Genomic DNA, 12,345 nt, shown 5'->3' with positions numbered 1-12,345 from the left:
ACTTTGTCTCTCCCACAGAAACCGACCTTGCACCATCCATTGTCCAAGACGTTACACCTAGTGGCTTGTGTCGTCTCCGGCAAGGGCTTCACCACCAAAGATATTCTCCCTCCACAGTCGATATTATCATGAATGGATGGCGGGATTCAACTAAGTGCCAGTACAAAGTTTACATTAAAAAATGGATCGACTTTTGTCGATCCTTGGAGGCAACTCTACCGGAGACTTTGACATTTCTTACGGAACTTTTTCACTCAGATAGTGGATACAGTGCTTTTAATACTGCGAGGAGTGCTTTATCGGCAATTCTACCAAGCCTTCAGTTAGGCAGTAATCACATCACCAAGAAGTTTATGAGAGGTGTCTTTAATAGAGGACCGAGTCTACCCAAGATTTCAAGTATTTGGGATGTAAAATGTGTATTTGATCTCTTTAGACTGCCAGCTTGGGATATCGAAAATCTTCAATTAAAGACACTAACACAAAAATTAGCAGTTTTATTGATTTGATCAGCATTTGAAAGAGTTCAGTTTTTGACCAGTTTATCACTTAGTAATATGGTACATAATGACGATGGAAGTTTTGATTTTCAAATCAATGTGTTTTTAAAAACAACGAAACCGGGCAACTACACATCAGTAGTTAAATTTCGGCGTTTTCTAGAGTCGTCCCTGTGTCCGGTATTGCACCAAGCTTGTTATTTAAAAATGACGTAAAATCCTAGTAGACACGACGCACTTTTTCTTACATATCGTAAGCCTCATACTGCTGCTTCCAAGTCATCTATTTCTAAAGGGATAAAAGAAGTTTTATTTCTTGCATGTATAGATATCAGTGTTTATGGTGCTCATAGCACACGGTCTGCCTCAACGTCCTACCTTAAAGCAAGAGGAATTGATGTAGACCAAATCATAAAATATGTAGGCTGGACACATGCCAAACCGTTTGCAAGGTTTTATAATAAACCAATTAAAGGTGGTCAGCAGTTATCTGTCTTTTGAATCTATTCACTGTAATTTGTTATATTTGAAATATCTTCCTATAAATGAATTTTTGTACAACAACCTCTTTTAATGAATAGGGCTATTATTCATCATTAGTGTTGGTTTAGCTAATGCTGAACTTCAAAATCTCAGTTGAACTCAAGGCGGAGCAATGACGCTCCTTTTGAAGTAGAATTGATAAATTAAACGAAAACTTACCAAGTTTGAAGTTTGATTGTAATTCTACTCCAAAGAAGGAGCTCCAGCGTAGCTGAGAGTTCAACTGCCCTCCCAATTTCCATTCCCGTTGAACTCTCAGCATTTCATCATGAGCTTAACCACTGCATATTATAATGACTTTAAAATACTGGTGTTGCTTCGGTCAATCGGGGTGATTGCACGCGTCTATCTCTCAGTTGAACTCTCAGCTACGCTGGCGCTCCTTCTTTGGAGTAGAATTACAATCAAACTTCAAACTTGGTAAGTTTTTGTTTAATTTATCAATTATGCAGCATTTCAAGCAGTTTGACGTTGCGTTGGCTATATTCAAAAACTAATCCCTACGGCCCATGAGAGTTATGCAAAAACGAAAGGATTTTAGTTGAAAGCCCACTTATCTGGTCTTTTGTTACAGTAGTCACGAAGGATTTAGGCTAATAGGTGCGAATCTTCAAGAATGCAAGGATAAAACGACAGATTCATCCTCGCCTGCTTTTAAAAAGGCATTTGTAGAACTTTCTAATACCCCTGAAATTTACCAAACTCTGTCTAAGACTTTTTTAGCCCTGAAAGCAAGTGATAAATTAGGGTCCAACTCGATTCCTTCAAGTATCGAACCGATTTACGAGCAATTAGTTGTAACTGAAGCGCAGCTGGAGAACACAAATATGATCTGTTGGAAATTATAACAAAGAAAGTGACTAAAAAGTTCACTGATGCAAGGTCACTGAAAGAGGCTACTGAACTAAAATTCAGCCAGGGATGTGATTCAGTTAAGCTCGAGTTTAATCAAAAGTTTGCAACAATTGAGCAGGTCCTAAGCAGTTTGAGAACTCGCACTGAAAATTTGGAGGAGAGAATTGTTCGAATAGAGGAAAAGCTTGATGATTATGATCAAGAGTCATTGCTTGATAGTCTTGTATTTCATGGGGTCAGGTAAGTACCTAGTGGAGACACTCGTACGACAATATCTCGCATTATAAATAGCGAAATGTCTGTGACTGACTTCTTCTGATTTGATCAATGCATGCCGTCACCACCAGAATAATACGACTACAGATCACGAAGAAAGTTCTATTAGAGCTTCTTTGATCATCGTTAAATTTCCTAGCAAAGATGTAGTCCGGAAAGTATTTAAAGCAAAAGCTAGACTTGCTTCAACTGATGCTTTTGTAACACAATCCCTAACATAATGTCGCCGGGACATTTTGAACGCAACGAAAGACAAGTATGGTCAGAGGAATGTGTGGTCAAATCAGGGTCAGATTTTGGCAAAGCCTAGTGGAGGGTTAGCAGTCAAGAATATCTGCTCTATTGCTGACTGTGTTTAGTCTCAGATGTTATGATTAGTGTTTCTTGTATTTGTTATTTTTGTTTTCTTTTTTGTTTTTTGCTTCTGTTTTTGTGTGTGTAAATCGGTTTCTTTCGCTTAATTCATTTCTAGCGTTCAACCTAAATGGCCAAAATCTTCACTAGACTGAGGGGGTATTGTACTTTCGGTGAAGGAGGGAATCAGGAATGGTATAAGGTATGACATTAGTACATGGAGACAAGGTAAGGTGGAAATTTTTCCAGTAGATATTGAACTTAATAACAAAAAAATTAATTAGTATGGTGTATAAGCCTCATAGCACTCACTTGGATGAGTTTACAGATGGATTTAATGAGCTCCTTGACAAAATCCCGAACGGTGTTAGTCATATACTGATGGGCGATTTTAATTTTAATTTATTAGATCTATCTAGTCAATATGATGGAGCCTTAAATTTTATGATAGCAAATGATTAATCTCCACTTGTCAGTATTCCAACAAGAATCACGAGTCAATCTGAGTAGTGAGCCACCTAGTACCGCGCCGGGGACAAGGCCGGGGACAAGAATATGTGTACAGTTTCAACGGAGCAAGACTTGTCTGACAGGTTTCTGAGGCAACACCCATTTCTGGATCAATGTTACAAAGACAGATTTTCGTGTGAGACAGGTTTCTGAGGTTAACAGCCTAGCTGGTTAACAGCCAGGCTGAGCATGTAATAGATTCCTACTTAGGTTTTATGATTTCATACAGCATTAGAGATATTAAAGAGCTATATCATTTGCATAAAGCTAACTCAATTGGCGAAAAGGTATTCTATTTGCATAACTCTGCTCTGAACGTCCTTAATGAGGGTATGAATAATAGGCTTGAAACCAAAATGAGAATAATACGAGAATTATTTTAGCTGGTTAGAATGAAAGTGGTAGAAAGGGTTAAAAGTGCTTACCAGTTAAGGTAAGTCTGAGAGGATGGTAAGTCTCATGCAACTCGACATAAATGTTAGAATGACTTCATATGTATCAATCTATGGAAACGGTTACTGCTGACAAGGTGATCATGGGACTTGACTTAGTTTTACTTCTTGGCTGTGTTCTGTATAATACACAAATACCAATCGAGCAGTGTTGCCGATAAAAAATATGCTTTAGCATTGGTGTATGCTAAAAGTTTTAAACTAATAGAGTCGTAGGCGTCAAGATGACATTGTGAGTTGACCTAGCTTTATTCTCGACTGTGTTCTGTATAAGACACAAGTATCAATTGAGCAATGTTCTCAATATAAAATATGCTTTAACATTGGAGTATGCTAAAAAGTTGAAAATAATAAAGTTGTAGATGCTAAGAAAAGAATTTTAATAAAGAAATTCGGAGCAATCCTTAGAAATCCTTAACAATCAACTAGTGAGATGATTATGGATTTGAACTATCAAGGACCGCAACCATCAATGACCCTAACCATCAAGGACCTCAATCTCCAAGGACCCCCTCTCCCAACATCCAAGGGGCCACTCCCTCCAACTTTTTGGTCCCATACCCCCATTTTTCTACTTATTTTATTGAATTTTTTTTACTTTTCTTTTATTTTTTATTTTCTAAAATGGTATTTTTTTCCAAATTTTTTTTACATGTCTTAGAATGACATGAAACATACTTAAAACATAAAAAATTTACATTTAATTATTTCAAAATTCAAAATGAGAATGTTATAGATATATAGTCGTGACTTTTAATATTAGAAAAATAATATTTTTAGTAGCACTTTTTTTGGAGTAGATTTTTTGGTTCTTAGAAAATTAATCAACTATCTTTTCAAATTTTCTTTTACATGTCTTAGAATGACATGAAACATACTTAAAACATAAGAAATTCATATTTAATATTTTACAAATTCAAAATGAGAATGATATAGATATGTTAGTCGTGACTTTTACTATTAGAAAAATAATGTTTGTAGTAGCCCTTTTTTTGGACTGAATTTTTCGGACAATGAAAATTATTCAACATTTTTTGACATAGTTTTTTTTCTCATCTTTTTTTTCAAGTTCCACTTCTGTTCTGAACTTTAAAAGAAAAAAAAAGTTCAACTTCTCTTCTGAATATTTCCATAGAAGTGAAAAAATGCTAAGGTTTGATTCTGAACTACGAAATTATTCCAAGTCTTATATTTCAATGAAAAAAATCCAAAATGAAAATTGGAATATTAACGTAATGTAACTGTGACGAGGTAAACTACGACACAACATTACAAAAATATTCCAAGTCTTAGATGTCTAAGACAAAATTCCAAAATGAACTTCGAAACATCTTCAGAATGTAAAAGTGACAAGGTAAACCACGACGAAACACTACAAAAATATTCCAACTCTTACATTTCAACGAAGAAAATTCAAAATGGTCTTTGAAACAGCAAGAGAATGTAACAATGACAAGGTAATCCATGACACAACACTAAAAAAATATTCCAGGTCTTACATTACAACGAAAAAAAACAAAAATAAATTGGAAACATCAATAGAATGTAACAGTAAAAAGGTAAACCACGACACAACACTACGAAAATATCCAAGTCTTAGATTTCAACCAAAATTTTCAAAATGAACTTTGAAAAATCAACAGAATGTAAGAGTGACAAGGTAGACCACGACACAACACTAAAAAGAAAATCCAAAATGGTCTTTGAAACAGCAAGAGAATGTAACAGTGACAAGGTAAACCACGACACGACACTACAAAAATATTCCAAGTCTTATATTACAACGATAAAGTTCCAAAATGAAGTTTGAAACATCCACAGAATGTAACAGTGACCAGATAAACCACGACGAAACACTATAAAAACATTTCAAGGCTTAAATTTCAAGACAAAAGTTCCAAAATGAACTTTGAAACATGAATAGAGTGTAACAGCGGTAATGTAAACCACAACATTTCAACCAAAAAAAATCCAAACTGAACTCTGAAATATCAAAAGAATATAACACTGACAAGGTAAACCACGAAACAACACTACAAAAATACTCAAAGTCTTACATTTCAACGAAAAATTTCAAAATGAACTATGAAACAGCACCAGAATGTAACAGTGATAAGGTAAATGACGATACAACACTGCAAAAATATTCCAAGTCTTACATTTCAATGAAAAAATTCCAAAATGAACTATAAAACTTCAAGAGGATATAATGACACAACACTACAAAAATATACCAAGTCTTGCGTTTCTACGAAAAAATTCCAAAATGAACTTTGAAACATTTTCAGAATGTAACAGTGACAAGGAAAACCACGACAAAACACTACAAAAATATTCCAACCCCTAAATTTTAACTAAGAAAGTCCAAAATCAACTTCGAAACATCAAGAGGATGTGAAAGTCACAAGGTAAACCACGACACAACACTACAAAAATATTCCAGGTCCTACAATTCAACGAATAAATTTAAAAATGAACTTTGAAACATCAACAAAATGTAACAGTGACAAGGTAACCCACGACACAACACTACAAAAATATTCCAAGTCTTACATTACAACGAAAAAAATTCCAAAATGAACTTTGAAACATCAACATGATGTAACCTTGTCAAGGTAAACCACGACACAACCCCACAAAAATATTTCAAATCTGATTTTTCAAGAAAAAAATTCCAAAATGAACTTTGAGACATCCAAACTGAATTCTGAAACATCAACAGAATGTAACACTGACAAGGCAAACCTCGAAACAACACTACAAAAATGTTCCAAGTCTTACATTTCAATGAAAAATTCCAAACTGAACTATGAAACAGCAACAGAATGTAAAAGTGATAAGGTAAACGACGACACAACACTACAAAAATATCCCCAATCTTATATTTCAACCAAAAATTCCAAAATGAACTTTGAAAAATCAACAGAATGTAACAGTGACAAAGTAAACCAGGACACGACACTAAAAAAATATTCAAAGTCTTACATTACAACGATAAAATTCCAAAATGAGGTTAGAAACATCCAGAGAATGTAACAGTGACAACACTATAAAAATATTCAAGTCTTACATTTCAAGAAAATATTCCAAAATGAACTTTGAAATATCAATAGAATGTAACAGCGGCAAGGTAAACCACAACATAACAAAAATATTCCAAGTCTTACATTTCAACGAAAAAATTCCAAAATGAACTCTGAAACATCAACAGAATGGAACAGTAACAACGTAAACCACGAAACAACACTACAAAAATATTCCAAGTCTATCATTTCATCGAAAAAATCCAAAAAAGTCTTACATTACAACGAAAAATTCCAAAAGGAACTTTAAAACATCAGCAAAATGTAACAGTGACAAGGTAAATCACAACACAACACTATAAAAATATACCAAGTCTTACATTTCAACGAAAAAATCCAACATGAACTTTGAAACAGCAACATAATGTAACAATGATAAGGTAAACGACGATACAATACTGCAAAAATATTCAGAGTTTTACATTCCAATGAAAAAATTCCAAAATGAACTTTGCAACATCAACAGGATGTAACCTTGACAAGGCAAACCACGACACAACACTCTAAAAATATTTCAAGTCTTACATTTCAAAGAAAAATTCCAAAATGAACTTTGAAACATCAACAGAATGTAACGGTGACAAGGTAAACAACGATGCAACACTAAAAAAATTATTCCAATTCTTACATTTCAACGAATAAATTCCAAAATGAACATTGAAACGTCTTCAGAACATAACAGTGACAAGGTAAACTGTGACAAAACACTACAAAAATATTCCAATTTTTACATTTCAACGAAAAAAATCCAAAAAGAACTTTGAAACATAAACGGACTATAACACTGACAAGGTAAACCACGAAACAACACTACAAAAATATTCCAAGTCTTACAATTCAACGAATAAATTTCAAAATGAACTTTGAAACATCAACAGAATGTAACAGTGACAAGGTAAGCCACGACACAACTGTGCAAAAATATTTCAAGTCTTATATTTCAATAAAAAATTCCAAAATCAACTTTGAAACATCAACAGGATGTAACATTGACAAGATAAACCACGACACAACACTACAAAAATATTCTAAGTCTTCCATTACCACGAACAAATTTCAAAATGAACTTCGAAACATCAACAGAATGTAACAGTTACAAGTTAAATCACAACAAAACACTATAAAAATATTCCAAGTCTTATATTTCAACGAAAAAAAAAATCGAAAATGAACTCTGAAACATCAAGCAAATGTAAGAGTGACAAGGTGAACCTTGTAACAACAGTACAAAAATATTCTAAGTCTTAAATTTCAACGAAAAAATTCCAAAACGAACTTTGGAACATCAACAATCTTACATTTCAGTTAAAAAACTTCCAAAATGAACTTTGAAACATCTATATAATGTATCAGTGACTAGATAAACCCCGAAACAACACTACAAAAATATTCCAAGTCTTCCATTACCATGAACAAATTTCAAAATGAGCTTTGAAACATCAACAGAATGTAACAATTAAAGGCTAAATCACAACACAACACTATAAAAATATTCCAAGTCTTACATTTCAACCAAAAAAAAAAATCCATAATGAACTCTGAAAAATCAGGCGAATGTAACAGTGACAAGGTCAACCTTGAAACAACACTACAAAAATATTCTAAGTCTTAAATTTCAACAAAAAAATTCCTAAATGAACTTTAACACATCAACAGTCTTACATTTCAACGAAAAAATTCCAAAATGAACCTTGAAACATCAACATAACGCAACAGTGACAAGGTATAACACAACACTAAAAAAATATTCCAAGTCTTACATTTCAACGACATAATTCCAAAATGAACTTTGAAACCTCCACAGAATGTAAAAGTGACAAGCTAAAACACAACACAACACTATAAAAAAATTCCAAGTCTTACATTTCAACGAAAAAATTTTCCAAAATGAACTTCAAAACGTCCACAGCAGTGACAAGGTAAACCACGAAACAACACTACAAAAAATATTCCAACTCTTACATTTCAACGAATAAGTTTCAAAATAAACTTTGGAACATCAACATAATGTAACAGTTACAAGGTAAGCCACGACACAACAGTACAAAAAATTTCCAAGTTTTACATTACAACAAAACAATTCCAAAATGAACTTGGAAACATCAACAGAATATAAGAGTGACAAGCTAAACCACGGCACAACACTACAAAAATATCCCAAGCCTTAGATTTCAACCAAAAATTCCAAAATGAACTTCGTCACTGGTTTACATTGTCACTGTTACATTCTGTTGATGTTCCAAAGTTTATTTTGAAATTTATTCGTTGAATTGTAAGACTTTGTATATTTTTGTAGTGTTATTTCGTTGTTTACATTGTCACTATTACATTCTGTTGTTGTTTAAATGTTTATTTTGGGATTTATTCGTTGAAATGTAAGAATTGGAATATTTTTGTAGTGTTGTATTGTGGTTTACCTTGTCACTGTTACATTCTGTTGATGTTTCAAAATTCATTTAGAATTTTTTTTGCGTTGAAATGTAAGACTTAGAATTTCTTATAGTGTTGTGTTGTAATTTACATTGTCACTGTTACATTCTGTTGATTTTTCAAAGTTCATTTTGGAGTTTCGTCGTTGAAATGTAAGACTTGGAATAATTTTGTAGTGTTGGTTCGTGGTTTACCTAGTCACTGTTACATTATGTAGATGTTTCAAAGTTCAGTTTGGAAGTTCTTCATTGAAATGTAAGACTTGGAATAATTTTGTAGTGTTGTGTTGTGGTTTACATTGTCATTCTTACATCCTGTTTATATTTCAAAGTTCATTTTGGAATTTTTTAATTGAAATGAAGAGTTGGAATATTTTTGTAGTGTTGTTTCGTGGTTTATCTTGTCACTGTTACATTCTGTTGATGTTTCAGAGTTCATTTTGGAATTTTTTTTTTTTGCTGAAATGTAAGACTTGGAATATATCTATAGTGTTGTGTTGTGATTTAACTTGTCACTGTTACATTCTGTTGATGTTTCAAAGTTCATTTAGGAATTTTTTCGTAGTAATATAAAACTTGGAAAATTTTTCTAGTGTTGTGTCGTGGTTTACCTTGTCAACGTTATCTCCTGTTGATGTTTTAAAGTTCATTTTGGAATTTTTTCACTGAAATGTAAGACTTGGAATATTTTGCACTATTGTGTCGAGACTTACCTTCTCACTGTTACATTCTGTTGATGTTTCTAATTTCATTTTGAAATTTATTCGTTGAAATGTAAGACTTGGAATATTTTGTAGTGTTGTTTCGTGGTTTACCTTGTCACTGTTATAGCCCGTTGATGTTTCAAAGCTCATTTTGGAATTTTTTCGTTGAAATGTAAATACTTGTAATATTTTTTTAGTGTTTTGTCATGGTTTACATTTTCACTGTTATATTGTGAAGACGTTCCAACGTTCCTTTTCGAATTTATTTGTTGAAATGTAAGAATTGGAATGTTTTTTGTAGTGTTATGGCGTGGCTTGCCTTGTCTCTGTTACATTCTGTTGATGTTTCAAAGTACATTTTTAAATTTATTCGTTGAATTGTAGGACCTGGAATATTTTTGTAGTGTTGAATCGTGGTTTACCTAGTCACTTTTAAATTCTCTTGATGTTTCAAAGTTCATTTTGGATTTTATTAGTTGAAATGTAAGAGTTGGAATATTTATGTAATGTTTTTTGTGGTTTTCCTTGTCACTGTTACATTCTTAAGATGTTTCAAAGTTCATTTTGGAAATTTTTTTGTGAAATGTAAGACTTGGAATATTTTGGGAGTGTTGTGTCGTGGTTTATCTTGTTAAAATTACATCCTCTTGTTTCATAGTTCATTTTGGAATTTTTACATTGAAATGTAATACTTGGAATATTTTTGCTGTTTTGTATCGTCGTTTAATTTTTGTAGTGTTTTGTCGTGGTTTACCTTGTTAAAATTACATCCTCTTGTTTCATAGTTCATTTTGGAATTTTTCCATTGAAATGTAAGACTTGGAATATTTTTTCAATGTTGTATCGTCGTTTACCTTATCAGTGTTACATTCTGTTGCTGTTTCAAGGTTTATTTTGGAAGTTTTTCATTGAAATGTAAGACTTTGAATATTTTTGTAAAGTTGTTTCGTGGTTTACCTTGTCAGTGTTACATTCTTTTGATGTTTCAGAGTTCAGTTTGGAATTTTTTGGTTGAAATGTAAGACTTGGAATAGTTGTGTTGCGTTATGTTGTGGTTTACCTAACTGCTGTTACATTCTATTGATGTTTCAAAGATCATTTTGAAATTTTTGTTTCTTGAATTTAAGACTTGAAACATTTTATAGTGTTGTGTCGGGGTTTTTCTTGTCACTGTTACATTCTGTGGATGTTTCAAACTTCATTTTGGAATTTTATTGTTGTAATGTCAGACTTGGAATATTTTTGTAGTATCGTTTCGTGGTTTACCTTGTCACTGTCACATTTTGTTGATTTTTCAAAGTTCATTTTGGAATTTTTTTTTGGAATATAAGGCTTGAAACATTTTTTTAGAGTTGGGTCGTGGTTTACCTTGTCACTGTTACATTCTATTGATATATCCAAGTTCATTTTGGAATTTTTTCGTTGTAATGTAAGACTTTTTGTTTGGAATATAAGGATTTTTGCTTGGAATATAACGCTTGAAATATTTTTTTAGTGTTGTGTTTTGGCTTACCTTGTCACTTTTACATTCTCTTGATGGGGAAAGACCTGTCTGACTGGTTTCTGATGCAACACCCATTTCTGGATCAAATTTACAAAGACAGATTTACCTGCCAGACAGGTTTCTGAGGTTAACAGCCTAGCTGGTTAACAGCCCAGCTGAGCGTGTAATAGATTCCTACTCAAGTTTAATGGTTGCATACAGCATTACAGACATCAAAGAGTTATATCATTTGCATAAAGCTAAATCAATTTGCAAAAAGGTATTCCATTTGCATAACTCTGCTCTGAATGCCCTTAATGAGGATATGATTAATAGGGTTGAAACAAAGATGAGAATAATACGAGAATGTTTTTGTTTGGTTAGAATGAAAGTGGTAAAAAGGGTTAAAAGTGCTTACCAGTTAAGGTAAGTCTGAGAGGATGGTAAGTCTCATGCAACTTGACATAAATTTAGAATGATATCATATGTATCAAGCTATGGAAACGGTTACTGCTGACAAGGTGATCATGTGTCTTGACTTAGTTTTACTTCTTGGCTGTTTTTTATAATATATAAATACCAATCGAGCACTTTTGCCAATAAAACATAGGTTTTAGTATTGGTGAATGCTAAAAAGTTGAAACTAATAGAGTCGTAGGCGTTAAGATGACCGTGTGACTTGAGCTAGCCTTACTTCACGACTGTTTTCTGTATAATACACAAGCATCAATTGAACAGTTTTCTCAATATAAAATATGCTTTAGTATTGGAGTATGCTACAGCTGAATTTTTTGGACTTGGAAAATTATTCAACTTCTTTTTACATATTTTTTTTCTTATCTTATTTTTCAACTTCCACTCCTGTTCTGAACTTTAAAAGAAGAAAAAAATCAACTTCTCTTCTGAATATTTCCATGGAAGTAAAAAACTGCTAAGGTTTGATATCTGAACTACGAATATATTCTAAGTCTTACGTTTCAATGAAAAATTCCAAAATGAACACTGAAACATTAACATAATATGACATGGACAAGGTAAACCACGACACAACACTAAAACATATTCCAAGTCTTACATTTCTGTATTTCCAAAAAAATTCAGTCCAAAAAAATGCTACTACAAACATTATTTCTCTAATAGTAAAAGTCACGACTAA

Source organism: Artemia sp. Qi Xiang Cuo, chromosome 4, assembly GCF_049724085.1.
Source record: "Artemia sp. Qi Xiang Cuo chromosome 4, ASM4972408v1, whole genome shotgun sequence".
Lineage (NCBI taxonomy): Eukaryota > Metazoa > Arthropoda > Branchiopoda > Anostraca > Artemiidae > Artemia > Artemia sp. Qi Xiang Cuo.
This window is presented reverse-complemented; position numbering follows the sequence as displayed.